The sequence below is a fragment of the Dioscorea cayenensis genome, chromosome 11, assembly GCF_009730915.1.
Source record: "Dioscorea cayenensis subsp. rotundata cultivar TDr96_F1 chromosome 11, TDr96_F1_v2_PseudoChromosome.rev07_lg8_w22 25.fasta, whole genome shotgun sequence".
Classification (NCBI taxonomy): Eukaryota; Viridiplantae; Streptophyta; class Magnoliopsida; order Dioscoreales; family Dioscoreaceae; genus Dioscorea; species Dioscorea cayenensis.
Genome location: NC_052481.1, coordinates 7,478,966 through 7,494,924, shown reverse-complemented (window position 1 = coordinate 7,494,924; position 15,959 = coordinate 7,478,966). Strand labels below are relative to the sequence as shown.

General features: G+C 36.9%; 1 non-coding gene across 1 annotated transcript; it reads left to right on the top strand.

Annotated features, from left to right (window-relative positions):
• The first annotated feature begins 13,168 nt into the window (after nt 1-13,168).
• Nucleotides 13,169-13,275, top strand: LOC120272868. The gene has a single exon (XR_005540402.1). It is a non-coding gene; the product is annotated as a small nucleolar RNA R71 (small nucleolar RNA).
• The last annotated feature ends 2,684 nt before the right edge of the window (nt 13,276-15,959 follow it).

Sequence of the window (15,959 nt, the reverse complement as noted above, 5' to 3'; positions counted from 1 at the left end):
TATGTTTTCTTTTCAGAATGTCTCCTACTTTTCAATTAAAACCCGAATCCTATGTTCTCTTTTTGGAATATCAACTGTTTTTGAATCAAAACACTAATCCAATGTTTTCTTATTAGTCTTCCATTGTTTAGTAAAAACCCTAATTCTAGTTTCTTCTTTTTGGAATGATTCTAATTTTAAAATCAAAACCCTAATCTTATATTTCCTTTTGGGAATGTCCGCTATTTCTTAATTATAACAAAAATTGTATACTACTTTTCAATCAAAACTCTAATCCTATATTTTCTTTTCTGAATGCCTACAATTTATTAATCAAAACCCTAATCTTATGCTTTCTTTTGAAAATGTCTTCTATTTTTGAATCAAATGCCTAATCCTATGTTATCTTACAGTAATGTCTCATATTTTTCAATCAAAACCCTAACCCTATGTTTTCATTTTGGAATATCTTATATTTTTGAATCAAAACTCTAATCCTATGTTTTCTAATAGTAATGTCTCCTATTTTTCAATCAAAACCCTTATCCTATGAATTCTTTTCGGAATTCCTACTATATTTGAATCAAAACGCTAATCCTATATTTTAATTTTCGTAATGTCTCCTATTAGTCATTCTAAACCCTAATTGTATGTTTTCTTTGGGGAATGTGTCCAATATTTTCTTTTTGGAATGCCTATTATACTCAAATCAAAACCCTAATTCTATGTTTTCTTTTCAAAATGTCTACTATTTTAAATCAAAACCCTAATCATATGTTTTCTTATAGTAATGTCTCATATTTTTCAATCAAAACCCTAATCTTAAGAAGCCATTCGGAAAGGAAAACATAGGATTAGGGTTTTGATTCAAAAATAGTAGCCATTCCAAAAACAAAACATAGGATTTGGGTTTTGATTGAAAAATAGGAAACAATACTATAAGAAAATATAGGATTTGGATTTTTATTGAAATATAGTAAGCATTCCAAAAAAGAAAAACATAGCTTTAGTGTTTTGACTAAAAACCGAAAAATAGGGTACATCTAATAATTTTTTATTAGGGATTTAATCGGAATGTTTTCTTAATGTCTCCTATTTGTGAATAATGTTATGTTTTCTTTTTGGAATGTCTACTATTTTTGAATTAAAATCCTAATATTAATAGGAGCAATTCTTATGTTTGAATTAAACCCTAATCCGCTAATTTTTAATCAAAACCGTAATTATATGTTTTATTTTTGCGGTAACTCTGATATTTCGATCGAAACCCTAATCCTATGTTTTCACTTCAAAATGTCTCTTATTTTTTAATCGAACTGTAATCCTATGTTTTATTTTTATAATGGCTCATATTTTTTAATCGAAACCCTAATCCTATGTTTTATTTTGTTAATGGCTGCCATTTTTTTTATCAAAACCCTAATAATTAGTTTTGTTTTTGGAATGTTACAATTTTTCTTTGAATCAAAATAATAATCCACTGTTTTATTTTCTTAATACCACACATTTTTGAATAAAAATCCTAATCCTATGTTTTCCTTTCAGAATGTCTCCTATCTTTCAATCAAACCCGAATCCTAGGTTTTTTTTTTCTTAATGTATCCTATTTAGCAGTTTTGATTCAAAAACCTAATCCTTTAATTTCTTTTCTGAATGTCAACTATTTTTGAATAAAACAATAATCCTAAGTTTATCTTTAAAATGTTTGGTATTTTTGAATTAAAACCCTAATCCTATATCTTTCTTTCGGAATGTCTACTATTTTTGAATCAAAGCCATAATCCTATCTTTTCTAATAATAATGTGCACTATTTTTCAGTTTTGAAAAAAAACCTAATCCTAAGTATTCTTTTTCGGAATGCCTACTATATTTCAATCAAAATCCTAATCCTATGTTTTCTTTTGGTAACGTCTGATATCTTTCAATCAAAATATTATGTTTTCTTTTCTTAATGCCTCCTATTTATCAGTTTCGATTCAAAACCCTAACCTACGTTTTCATTTCATAATTTCTCCTATTTTTTAATTAAAACCTAATCTTTTCTTTTATTTTTGGAATGTGTGCTATTTTTGCATCAAACCTCTAATCCTATATTTTCTTTTCGGAATGTGTCCTATTTTTTAGTTTTGAATCAATACCCTAATCCTTTTGTTTTTTTTAATGTCTCATTTTTTTAATCAAAACTATAATCCTATCTTTTATTTTTCGAATGTCTGCTAATTTCTAATCAAAACCCTATTATGATGTATTCTTTTCTGAATGTCTCATATTTTTCAATCAAAACCCTTATCCTATGTTTTTTTTTCGAAATGCCTAATATTTCTGAATGAAAACCCTAATCTAATGCTTTCTTCTGGGAATGTCTACAATTTATGAATCAAAATAATAATTGTATGTTTTCTTTTTTCAATGTGTGATATTTTTTATCAAAAAGCTAATCCTATGTGTTTTTTGAAATGCCTCCTATTTTTAAATTAAAACCCAAATCTTATATTTTCTTTTCGCAATGTTTGCTATTTTTGAGTCAAAACAATAATCCTATGTTTTTTTTCCTTAATGTCTCATATTTTTCAATCAAATCTCTAATCCTATGTTTTCTTTTGGGAATGTCTGGCATTTAAAAGAAAGCATAGGATTTGGGTTTTCATACAAAGATTGGAGACATTCTGAAAATTGGAGATTATATTAGGGGTTTGATTAAAAAAATTGGAGGCATTCCAAAAAGAAAACATAGGATTATGCATTTGATTGAAAAATATTAGACATTTGGAAAAGAAAAACTATAATCATATGTTTTCAAATAGTAATGTTTTCTTTATGGAATGTCTCCTGTTTTTAAATCAAAACTGTAATCCTATGTTTTCTCTTCAGAATGTCTTATTTTTTTGAACCGAACCCTAATGCTATGTTTTCTTTTCAGAATGTCACCTATTTTTTTTGTTTTGAATGAAAACTATAATCCTTTGCCATCTTTATGGATTGTCTCCTATTTTTTAAACTAAACCCTAATCTTATGTTTTCTTTTCTATATGTCTCCTATTTTTAAACTAAAACCCTAGTCCTATATTTTCTTGTTCAAAATGTCATCTACATTTTGGTTTTTAATCAAAAAACCTAATCCTATTATTTCTTATCAGAATGATTTCAAGTTTTGAATCAAAACACTAATCCAATGTTTTTTTTTCGGGAATTCCTATTATTTTTTAAGCAAAACCCTAATCTTATGTTTTCTTTTGGGAATATCTACTATTTTTGAATCAAAACAAAAATCCTATGTTTTCTTTTTGTAATGTCTCATATTTTTCTATCGAAACCCTAATCCGATGTTTTCTATTTGGAATGTCTACTATTTTTAAATCAAAATCGTAATAATATATTTTCTTATAGTAATGTCTCCTTTTTTTTTAATGAAAACTCTAACCTGTATTTTATTTAAAGCATGCCTACTTTGTTTCAATCAAAGCCCTAATCCTATGATTTCTATTCGGAATGTCTACTACTTTTGAATCAAAACCATAATCATAAGTTTTGTTATAATAATGTCTTATATTTTTCAATCAAAACCCTAATCATGTGTTTTCTTTCAGAATGCTTACTATATTTCAATCAAAACCAAGATCCTATGTTTTCATTTAGAAATGTCCCCTATTTTGGCAAAAAAAAAAAAAAACAAACCACAATCCTATGTTTTCTTTTCTTAATGTATCCTATTTATCAGTTTTGAATCAAAACCCTAACCTGTGTTTTCTTTCAGTATGGCTCCTATTTCTCAATCAAAACCTTAATCCTTTCTTTTCTTTTTCGAATGGCTGCTATTTTTGAATCAAACCTCATCATATGTTTTCTTTCCAAAATGTGTCCTTTTTTCAGTTTTGAATCAAAATGCTAATCCTTTGTTTTTATTTTTGGAATGTCTAATTTTTTTAATCAAAACCATAATACTATCTTTTCTTTAGGGAATCTCTGCTAATTTTTAATCAACACCTTAATCCTTTGTTTTCTTTTCATAAAGCCTACTATTTTTGAATAAAAATCCTAATCCTATGTTTTCTTTTCAGTATGCCTCCTATTTTAAAATCAAAACACTAATCTTATGTTTTCTTTTGGGAATGTCTGTTATTTTTGAATTAATACAATAATCGTATGTTTTCATTTTGTAATGTCTTATGTTTTTTAATCAAACCCCTCATCCTATTTTTTAATAAAAACCCTAATTTTATGTATGCTATTTTTAAATCAAAACAATAAAACTAAATTTTCTTTTCATAATGTCTCATATTTTTTAATCAAAACCCTAGTCATATGACTTCTTTTCGCAATGGCTCCTATTTTTGAAACAAAACCCTAACCCTATGCTTTCTTTTGGAAATGTCTTCTATTTTTGAATCAAAACTCTAATCCTATGGTTTTTTTTGGAAATATCAAATATTTTTTGGTTTTTAATTAAAACCTTAATCATATGTTTTCTTATAGTAATGTCACCTATTTTTTAATCAAAACCCTAATCTTATGTTTTCTTTTCGAGATGTCTCATATTTTTAATCAAAAACCTAATCCTATACTTTCTTTTCGGAATGTCTACTATTTTTGAATCAAAAGCCTAATCCTATGTTTTCTTATAGTAATATCTCTTATTTTTCATTCTTAAAACTAATCCTATGCTTTCTTTATGGAAAGTCTACTATTTTTTATTGAAAACCCTTTTCTTCTGTTTCTTTTCTTAATGTCTCATATTTTTCAATCAAAACCCTAACTTATGTTTTCTTTTCAGAATGCCTATAATATTTCAATGAAAACCCTAATACTATGTTCTATTTTTGGAATGCCTATCATATTTGAATCAAAACATTAATCTTTTGAATTCCTTTAAGTTAGTTTTGATTCAAAACCCTAGCCAATTTTTTCTTTTTGGAATGTCTCATATTTTTCAATCAAAACCCTAATCTTATGTACTGTTATCAGAATGCCACCTATTTTTCATTCAAAAAAGTAATCATATGTTTTCTTATAATAATGTCTCATATTATTCCATCAAAACCATAATCCAATGTTTTCTATTAGCAATGCCTACTATATTTGATTCAAAACACTAATCCTATGTTTTTGTTTTCGGAATGTTCCCTATATTTCAATCAAAGCCCGAATAATATGTTTTCTTTTCTTAATGTCTCCTATTTAACAGTTTGAATCAAAACCCGAACCTATATTTTCTTTTTTGAATGTCACCTTTTTTTCAATCAAAATCCTAATCCTTTCTTTTTCTTCAGAATGTCTCCTATTTTTCAATCAAAACCCTATTCCTATCTTTTCTTTTTGAAATGTCTCATATTTTTCAATGAAACCCCTAATCCTATGTTTTGTTTTCGGAATGTCTATTATTTTTTAATCAAAACAATAATCCTATGTTTTCTTATAGTAATGTCTCCTACTTTTCAATCAAAACAATAATCCTATGTTTTTCTTAAAGTAATGTCTCCTATTTTTTAATCAAAACCCTAATCCTATGTTTTTTTTCACAGTGACTACTATATTTGAATCAAAACTCTAACCCTATGTTTTTTTTAATGTTTCCTATCTTCCAATCAAAACTTTCACAACCACCCCTTCTACCGAGGAAAAAGGCGTTCCCAACAGTTAAAAATTCATTTTAACTGGAGAACTGACACGCCTGAAAAACCAAATCAGACATATAGAATATGATTAACAACCCTTAAACAAACAACTAGTTCAAATACATGAATAGAACAAACATAATTAATCCAATCTGCGGGTACAAACACTACAAGATCATGTCACCAACAAAGAAAGAAAAGGGACCCACACTGACAATGCCCCTTACATATGTCCCGCAAGTGAACGAGTTTGTCGAGTAATAAAATCCCAGGTGAGTGGGTATCATATCTACAGGGAATAGGGAATAAAAATACTTAAATTGTTTCTTAACCAAATGAAAGATGAATAATGATTTTATTAACAAGATGTAATGTAAACAAGAATGAAAGAGACAAAAAATAGAAGCACAAGTAAAGGGGAGGTAAGTCAATCGCTATAAATGGCGTACTCGGATATTGTTCCACCTAGGACGATCGTTTCAAGTGCAAAACTCTCTATTATGCTTACTAACTAATGCATTAATGAGTCGTGGAAATCCTTCAATACATGTTCCCAAATCTAAGGTCAACCATGCCTAATTCTATACATGTCCCGGAGGAGAAATCGAACAATCTCAACACCTTTCACTCGTACAGAATCGCAATGAGTTTTAGGGATTCCAATGATAAATCCTCTTCTTAGATGTAGACCTAAACCTTTGGTCAAGGTGGAAGGTCCCTAGTCATAATTAAACCCTAGGTGCTAAAATCACTTCAACGCTTCAGTCCGTTGCCTCTACAACAAAGCCCCAGCAGAAGGTCATCTCTTAGCCTATTCATTCTACTATGACCGCAAAGAACTCGAGGAAATGGAGATAGGATAAATCACACCGAAGGGGAAAGGGGACACTCCGCTACCTTTCGACTCACCCTCTCAATCCTCTCCAATCTAGCTTTGTCTAACTCTCGTGGTGTGTCACTCACTCACAAGGTTTACCAATAAGAACTCTCAACCCTATTGTCGCTCTAAGGGAGTATTCATTCAATCAGGCATTCAAGATTGGAACTCAATTAAAGCATCAATTAATAAAAGAATAATAAAAGGTTTAATGAAACCAATACATCCTAGGGTTCACAAATCTAAGTACCCACTAGGGGGTTTAACTATTCATGGAGCTAGTTACAATCAACAATGAAATCGAATATAAAAGAAAGTAATCCATGGAAAACCCCCTCGATAGTCATGACAATGGTCTTATGGAGAAGCCTCGGCTCTTCCAAAGGTCCCTTTGTCCGGCCTAGGATACACCTTGCCAGATCGGTGCCGACGAAAGCTCTACCACTAACCTTCTTCCAAATGGAGCGTGATGTCGAAGATGTAGAATCTCTCCAAATTGCTTGCCAATACATCTCAAAACCCTAGCCGCAGCCCTCTCTCAAGTTGGGGAAAAAATGGAGAAAAGAATGCTGAAATCGGGGCTGAAATCTGCTTTAAATAGGGCTGGAATCGGGCATCCACACGCCCCTGTGGATTCTCCACATGGGCTCGTGGAAATTCCGCATGGGCGTGGATAATTTCCACACGCCCATGTGGATTCTCTGAACTTCACTATTTCGACTGACTGCGAACAGTACCTGCTACAGTGAATTGCTACATTACCGGCCCGAAACATTCCTGAATCCATGCTTTCATCGAGGTAACATAAATGGGCACACATTTACGTCATAGATCGCTTTGCTTCTTTAATAATGATCTTGCTATCAATGCACAAGCCAGGATACTCGAATGTGACTGCCCTTGTGTCCCTCGTAACCATCGTGCTAACTTGAATACAAGGAGGTTGGCACACATTCTTGCATCTTGAACCTGACTTATGTCTTCACGTTTTAACCTTCTCAAGATTTCCTCCAAATAGTGCGTTCACGATCAACATTGTCTTTTTTCTTTACCATTCGGCTTCACAACCCTATATGCATGAAAGTAACATAAATGCACACATATTAGCGCCGAAACCCGATAAATGTAATGCTCATCGTAAGGAAAGAACATTTTGCATTCTTATCTCACAAGCACTTATCAAACTCCCCCACACTTAAGCTTTTGCTTGTCCTCAAGCAAAAAATTAAAACATTGAAGTATAGACGAAGGAAATATGGAAGTGCTTGGCCTTAGATTCACCAAAACATGCAAAGAAAGCATTATACCAGTAAGGGGAATTTCAACATTAAATACAAAAAATTAATGCTCTAGCTAAAAACTCAAATAAAAAAAGACAACGAACTTGAAATCATGTAAGTGTGTGTAAACTCACTCAAGCCAACCGAAGGTATACTCCTCAAAGTTCTAAGTATGAGGGACTTATTTATCTACACAAAGCAACAAAAATTAAAAAGATGGTAATAGCTTCAGACATCCTCTAAGGTAGCCCTTTCTAAAGTGGCCGCTAAGGTGGCTTTCACACTTTCGAGGTGGTATCTCTTTCTACCGGGGTGGTATTTTTCACTCATCCTATGAAATAGCTCTTTCTCTCATTGGGGCATACCTAGTATCCGACTTATGACAGTAGCTTCATACTTCATAAGTGGTAGCTTTTTCCACCCAACAAGCACAACCAAATAATAAAACTATATATATATATATATATATATATATATATATATTATTACAAAAGAAACAACTATAACTAGTCTCTTTAACATCAAACTTGAGTTTACAAAAGAGTTTTTAAAGAGTGAGTAGCGCAATAAGTGTCAATCGGGCAAAAATTCCTAGAAATTCAAGCAAGAACTAGAGCATGAGAACATTCAATGTTAAAAATTCTCTTAAACTCAATAATACAATCATTGCAACTAAGGTGAATCGCCATTGGCTATGTGAGCATGTATATTAATCAAAACTAATATAAAAGAGATATACATTATGAAACTCCCCCCTCCCCCCACTTAAGTTGTACATTGTCCCCAATTTACACATCCAAGCTCACTCATAATATATCAAACAAGAATATATATGGGAGAAGCAATCAAAACAATACTACCTTGACTCCTAGTGTTGCATTTGATGAAGCTAAATCCTTGGGGTGTTATTCCAACGGGTTGTGAAGCACACATGGCCAAGTACCGAAGCACCTTGGCGGTGTCCATGACTAGTTCTCAGTTCCCATACTGACATGACCATCTGCACGCATACACGAGGGGGTTCAGTGAAGCTTAATAAAAATAAAAACAACTTGAGTAAATAAAGGATAAAGCAATGAATACAATTCGAGACATCAAAACAAAAATAAACTCAGAAGGAAAGTCCTTTCTGGATATACAAGTTCAAAATAAAATGCAGAAGTAAAGAAATGGGAATGAAGTCAAGTGTCAATGTCGCGCTCTGGCTCTACTACTACTGTTGGATACTCAGAAGGTGAAGGAAGATCAGGAGGTGGTGATGTTGGAGGAGGTGGGGGTCTGCGGTCTCAGAACAAATAACGAGGCAACGTCTCTCTCAAGATTTTGCTGTAATGTGTCAAAACGCGCCAAAAACTCTGTGTACTGCGCGGCCTGCATAGCCCGGACCTCAGCAACATGTGTCCATAACACCCCCACCGCACTCTCGAGCCTCTTAAACTGATCATAGGCTCGAGATGGTGAAAACATGCATACTGGGGGTGACTCTACCTCGGTCTCCATCGGTGTCGGCTAGGGCTCGGGGGTAGGCTAAGAAGTCTCGGCATCATCACCCTCATCCACAGCTATCTCTAGAGTTGGCATAATCAAAGCATAAACTCCAGACCGGACCCTGCGAACATTCCCCATCAGTCACAACGTCTCTATGCCTAAGGGAGCAGGTATACTCGCCTTCTCGGACCCTCGAATGGCATCCAGGAGACCCATGCCTATGACGAGTTTCATGATATACGATCCTGAGAAAATGACTCCTGCTCGAACATACTGGCTCTGGTGTCGCATGTACTCGGCCATAATGTGCCCCAGATGAATCAGCTCTCTCTGCACCATGGAGTATAAGTATAGTAGCTCCTGTCTACTCAGTAATCCTGTGCTATCACCACGCCTGTTCACCGATGGCTAAGAATGACGTGGATATATTTGTACACTGGCCAAGAAAGCAAGTAGCCTTGGATACCCCTAGCTCATATTGCCCCTCTCCACAAAGTGTCCTATACGCTTTCTGGGGAGTCAGACTGCCAGGATAATATGTGGGTAATCGATCGTACTCCTCTGTATCTGTGTAAACCTCATCATACAAGCCCAGATACACGGGGAACTGTGTAACACTCATACTGTGACGATGACCTAGTGCTCTGAACTATATAAACATCGACACTATCGAATCTCGAGTAGGATCGATCAAACTCAAATGATGAAAGTACCTCCAAGGTGAGCTGACGAATAGCTAGTTCTTGGATAGATAAGAGACTCTTCCAGCTACCCACAGATAATATCTCTTCGATCTCCTCTACCATGTCTCCTACTGATTGCACCTCTCTGAGAATGCTCAAGTCCTGGAATCGTGTCTGTCCAAACGGAAGTCTACACAAACGCTCAAAATGAGCATGATGCTCAGGAATAGCAAATCTCATGCTCTCAAGATCAGGGGATGACTCATGCGGTCGTTTATCAGCTTTCTTCTTCGACCAAGGTGTCATAATCTGCAAAATTTAAAAGAAAAACGATCAAACAAGCTCATAGGTAGTACTGCATAAATGAAGAGTAACGACGAGACTTTAAAAGAAACTCACGCCTCTTGACGTTTTGTTTATCCGCACGGGCTCGTGCGTCTCCATAGGAGAGAGCCACAGGGGCAGGCGCACACCCCTGTATGCTCTTGGGAAAACACACAATGTCTCTAAATGCAACTGCACAAGCGTGCAAAAATTACCCACGCCTGTGCGCCCGACCCAAAGGGGCAGACGCATACCCCTGTGGACTCTTTGTCCAACCGGTAAAATTCATTAAGTGTTTTGCACGCCCGTGTAGAAATTTCGCACGGGCGTGGAACATTATTGCATAGTTCATAAGGACAGACGCATAGCCCTGTGTATTCTCTGGATGGAGGAGAGCTCATCTGCAGAGATCCACAGAGGCGTGCGGAAAATACCTATGCCCGTGCGTCTGTCACAGGATCGCTCTAAAGGCGAGTCGACGCCACAATGTGCTCTCAAGAAAAGTTTCTAAGTCTCTGTAGGAAGACACACGCCCCTCTGGAAATTACCCATGGGCGTGCGGATATCACGAGGCCGCTCACCGGGGTGCGTCCACGCCCCTGTGTCTTCTCTATACGAGATCATAATGCAAATCCACGGGCGTATGGAAATTCCACATGCCCGTGCGTTTTCTCTGGATGCCTTAAAAACTTTGCAGGCTCTGCAGAAAATTCATGAACATGTATACACACTCAGAGCTTGCCCTATTATGCATAATATACTAGCAAAAAACATGAGAAACTAGCAGCACGACCAAAACTTCGCCAAATCAACATGAAAGCACATGATGACATCAAAAATCCACAAGAAAACACACAGCAATGCATCAAACATATAGACACCAATACTCAACACTTTATTCATGCAAACCCTAAATTAGCAACTAAGAAACAGTAAACACTTGGGTTTCTTCCCAAGAAGCACATGTTTAACGTCACTAAGCTTGATGTACCTTGTCTTACCTCACGGGGGTTCATAGATAAAGGTTGCTCTCTTACCAATAGCTTGAAAGCATGATGCGCAAAGTTTCTTGAAGGTAGAGGGGGAGTTATCGGGCTTGGTACCACTTAACAAGGGTTCATCCAACTTGTTAGGTTCACGAACATACCCAATAGCCTTGGGGCATTTCTTGTGGCTTCTCCTCGCCCTCTTCATCTTCTGGACCACCTTCTTCATGATTCTCGGAGTAGATGGTACTTGTTCCTCCAAACCAAGCATCATTACTTCTTCATTGTCCATCTCTTGGCCGAACAAACCCTCATACGGGTCCGGATTGAGCATTTCCTGCATGTATTCATCAACAATTTCATCAGTAGTGTCAAGAAAGTAAAGAGTATCATCAAAGTCAAGAAAATGTCTCATGGCTTTGGCGAGGCGGTATGTGAGCTTATCATCTCCAACCCTTAGTGACAACTCCCCACCATGCCTATCAATGCCTTGGAAGTGCGCAAGAATGATCTCCCAAGTATCAAAGGAACATCCGCATCCTCATCAATGTCCAACAACACAAAATCTACAGGAAATATATACTTGTCAACTTTAACAAGCACATCTTCAATGATGCCTCTCGGATGTCTCACTATTAAGTCCACCAATTTCAATGTTATCCGAGTGGGCCTAGGCTCTCCCAAGCCTAGCTTCTGGAAGAAGGAATATGGCATTACATTTATACAGGCCCTGACTCTGCCAATGCCATTTCTTCACCCAAGTTGCTAAGTTGCACGGAATGATGAAGCTTCCTGGGTCTTTCTTCTTGTTCGGCATATTCTTTTGCAAAACCACCGAGCAAGAGGCATTTAAAATCACGAAAGAACTCTCCTCTAACTTCCGCTTGTTGGTCAACAAGTCCTTCAAGAATTTTGCATACTTAGGCATTTGGGACAATGCCTCAACAAAGGGAATATTGATGTGGAGTTTCTTGAAAAAACTTAGGAACTTCTTGTATTGTTCGTCCGCGTGGTCATTCTTTAATCTAGAGGGATAAGGGATTCTTGGCTTGTAAGGTGGGGATGCCACCTCCTTCTCTTTGTATGCTCCCTCCTTGACCTCTATGACCTCGTGTGCATCTACATTGGGCTTCTCACTCGAAAGCCTACCCTCAACCTCATGACCACTTTTCAAAGTGATCGCCTTTACATGCTCTCTAGGATTGGTCTCAGTATTACTCGGCAAGCTTCCTCGTGGTCTCTCCGATAGAGACATCGCAATTTGGCACACTTGGTTCTCAAGATTGTGCAAAGAAGCGGTGTGGTTGCGAAGTGTAGCCTTGATTGATTGAAACCTTGTATCCGACAATTGCACAAATCTAGTCAAGGCCTTCTCTAAATTGGTCATCCGAATTTCCAAACTGGACACTCTATTCTCCATATTTGGGGCTTGTTATTGATGGAAACCTGGTGCTGCCATGGCTTTTTTGTGGTCCTTAGTTGCTCCACGAAAAGTTGGGCTGACTCCTCCAACCATGATTGTAGGTGTTGCTATATGGATTACCTTAGTTCCTCATTGCATTACCCACAAAGTCGAAGTTCTCCACCGAAGATGCATCACCAATAGAGATCAGGCAATAGGACGGAGCATGTCCTCCACCACACCCAGTACAAGTAGTAACGGCCGCCATCCTATTAGTAGTTAGAAGGTCTAACTTCTTACTCAATGATTCCACTTGGGCCGCCAAAGAAGTTACTGCATCTATCTCATGGAGCCCAGCCACCTTTTTCCTTTCCCATGCGTTACACTGATAACTGCTCATGGCCATGTCTTCCACTAACTGTCGGGCTTCTTCCGGAATTTTACTCCTCTTCGTACCTACTGTAGCGGCATCTAGCAATTGCCTTGTACTCGGATTCAACCCATCATAGAAGTTCCGAATAATCATCCATTTGGGAAATCCGTGTTGTGGGCACCTCCGCAAAAGATCCTTGAAGCGCTCCTATGTCTCAAACAATAACTCCAACTCCATCTGTACAAACGACGATATCTCATTGTGAAGCTTGGCCGACTTCCCCGGAGGAAAGTATCTAGTAAGAAAAGCTTCGACCATCTCATTCCAACTCATAATGGAGGCTTTTGGGCAAGGAATGAAACCACTGCTTGGCTCTTCCCTTGAGAGAGAATGGGAAAGCCCTCAATCTAATAGCATCATCCGATACACCATTAATCTTCAGCATATCACAAACTTCCAAGAAGTTCTCTATATGGTTGTTTGGATCCTCATCGGCCAAACCATTGAACTGTGCTGATTGCTGAATCATCTGGATGAATGCTAGTTTCAACTTAAAGTCGAAGCTGTAATCGGGGGTCGCACAATGCTAGATTGTGTCCCCAGTACTGATGGTCTGGCGTAATTAGATAATGTTCGCTGTTGTTCATTCTGTTCAGCCATGTTGTCAGATCCTTCAACTTCCACTTCAGCTAGATTTGACGGTTCTTGCACAAGTTCTTTCCTTTTCTTCGGAATGTACGTTCAAGTTCGAGATCTCCATCAATTAATATCGAAGGGTTCCCTCGGGTCATAACCTGAAGCTGCACCAAAAGAAAGAAAAAGAAATCAGAACGATGATAGAAAAAAGAAGATGTGAAATAGAATGAATGAATGAATAGCTAAGAAAACAAAGTGCAAAGTATCTCTAAATGCCTACTCCCCGCCAACAGCGCCAAAAAGTTGACAACACCCCTTGCGTATTTCCATCAAGTGCACGGGTTTATCAAGTAATAAAATCCCAGGTGAGTGTGTATCGTATCCACAGGTAGTAGGAAATAAAAATACTTAAATTGTTTCTTAACCAAATGAAAGAAGAATAATGATTTTGTTAACAAGATGTAACGTAAACAATAATGAAAAAGATAAGAAAGGAAAGCACAAGTAAACGGGGGGAAAGCCAATCGATATAAATGGGGTACTCGGATATTATTCCGCCTAGGACGATCGTTTCAAGTGCAAAACCCTATATTATGCTTCCTAAATAATACATTAATGAGTCGTGGACATCCTTCAATACATGGTCCAAAATCTAAGGTCAACCATGCCTGATTCTATACATGTCCCGGAGGAGAAATTGAACAATCTCAACACATCACTTTCGTACAGAATCGCAATGAGTTCTAGGGATTCCAAGTGATAAATCCTCTTCCTAGGTGTAGAACTAACCCTTTGGTCCAGATGGAAGGTCCCTAGTCAGAATTAAACCCTAGGTGCTAAAATAACTTCAACGCTTCATTCCGTTATCTCTGCAACTAAACCCCAGTAGAAGGTCATCCCTTAGCCCATTCATTCTACTATGACCACAAAGAACTCGAGGAAATGGAGGTAGGATAAATCACACCGAAGGGGAAAGGAGACGCTCCACTACCTCTCGAATCACCCTCTCAACCCTTTCCAATCTAGCTTTGTCTAACTCTCGTGGTGTGTCACTCACTCACAAGGGTAACCAATAAGAACTCTCAACCCTAGTGTCACTCTAAAGGAGTATTCATTCAATCAAGCATTCAATATTGGAACTCAATTAAAGCATCAATTAATGAAAGCATAATAAAAGGTTTAATGAAACTAATCTATCCTAGGGTTCACAAATCCAAGTACCCACTAGGGGGTTTAGCTCTCCATGGAGCTAGTTACAGTCAACAATGAAATCAAATGTAAAAGCAAGTAATCCATGGTAGATAGTCATGACGATGGTTTTGTGGAGAAGCCTCTGCTCTCCAAAAGGTCCTTTTGTCTGGCCTAAGATACACCTCCCCGGATCGGTGCCGACAAAAGCTCTCCAACTATCCTTTTTCCAAATGGAGCGTGATGTCGAAGCCATAGAACCTCACCAAATTCCTTGCCAATATCTCCCAAAACCCTAGCCGCAGCCCTCTCTCAAGTTGGGGAAAAGATGGAGAAAAGAATGTGGATTCTCCACACGGCTTTAAATAGGGTTGGAATTGGATATCCACACGCCCCTGTGGATTCTCCACACGGGCCTATGGAAATTCCGCATGGGCGTGGATAATTTCCACATGCTGTGTGGATTTTCTGAACTTCACTTTTTTGGCCGGCTATAAACAGTAACTGCTACAGTGAATTGTTACTGTGTTTTGCCATAGTAGATCGCTTTGCTTCTTTGGTGAAAATCTTGCTACAGTGTTTTGCTTCTTTAATAAACGGCTTCATTGGTGAAGATCTTGCTATCAATGCATAAGCCAGGATACTCGAATGTGACTACCCTTGTGTCCCTCCAAACCATCGTGCTAACTTGAATACAAGGAGATTGGCACACATTCTTGCATCTTGAACCCGACTTATGTCTTCGCGTTTGAACCTTCTCAAGACTTCCTCCAAACAGTGTATTCACGATCTACATTGGCTTCTTTCTTTACCATTCGGCTTTATAACCCTATATGCATGAAAGTAAATGCACACATATTAGCGCCAAAACGCGATAAAAGTAATGCTTATTATAAGGAAAGAACACTTCGCATTCTTATCACACAAGCACTTATCACCCACTGTAACCCTGCACTCAATCCTGACTGGCTCTATACTCACATAGGCAATCTAGTAGGGTGCTGGTGCTCATGCAACTGTAACACAATTAAGTTGGTCGACAGTGGCTCAATAATTTCAAATAATTAAATATAGCGTATATAATGTATATCAAGATCAATTTCTCAAATAATTCTCAACTTTCACAAATA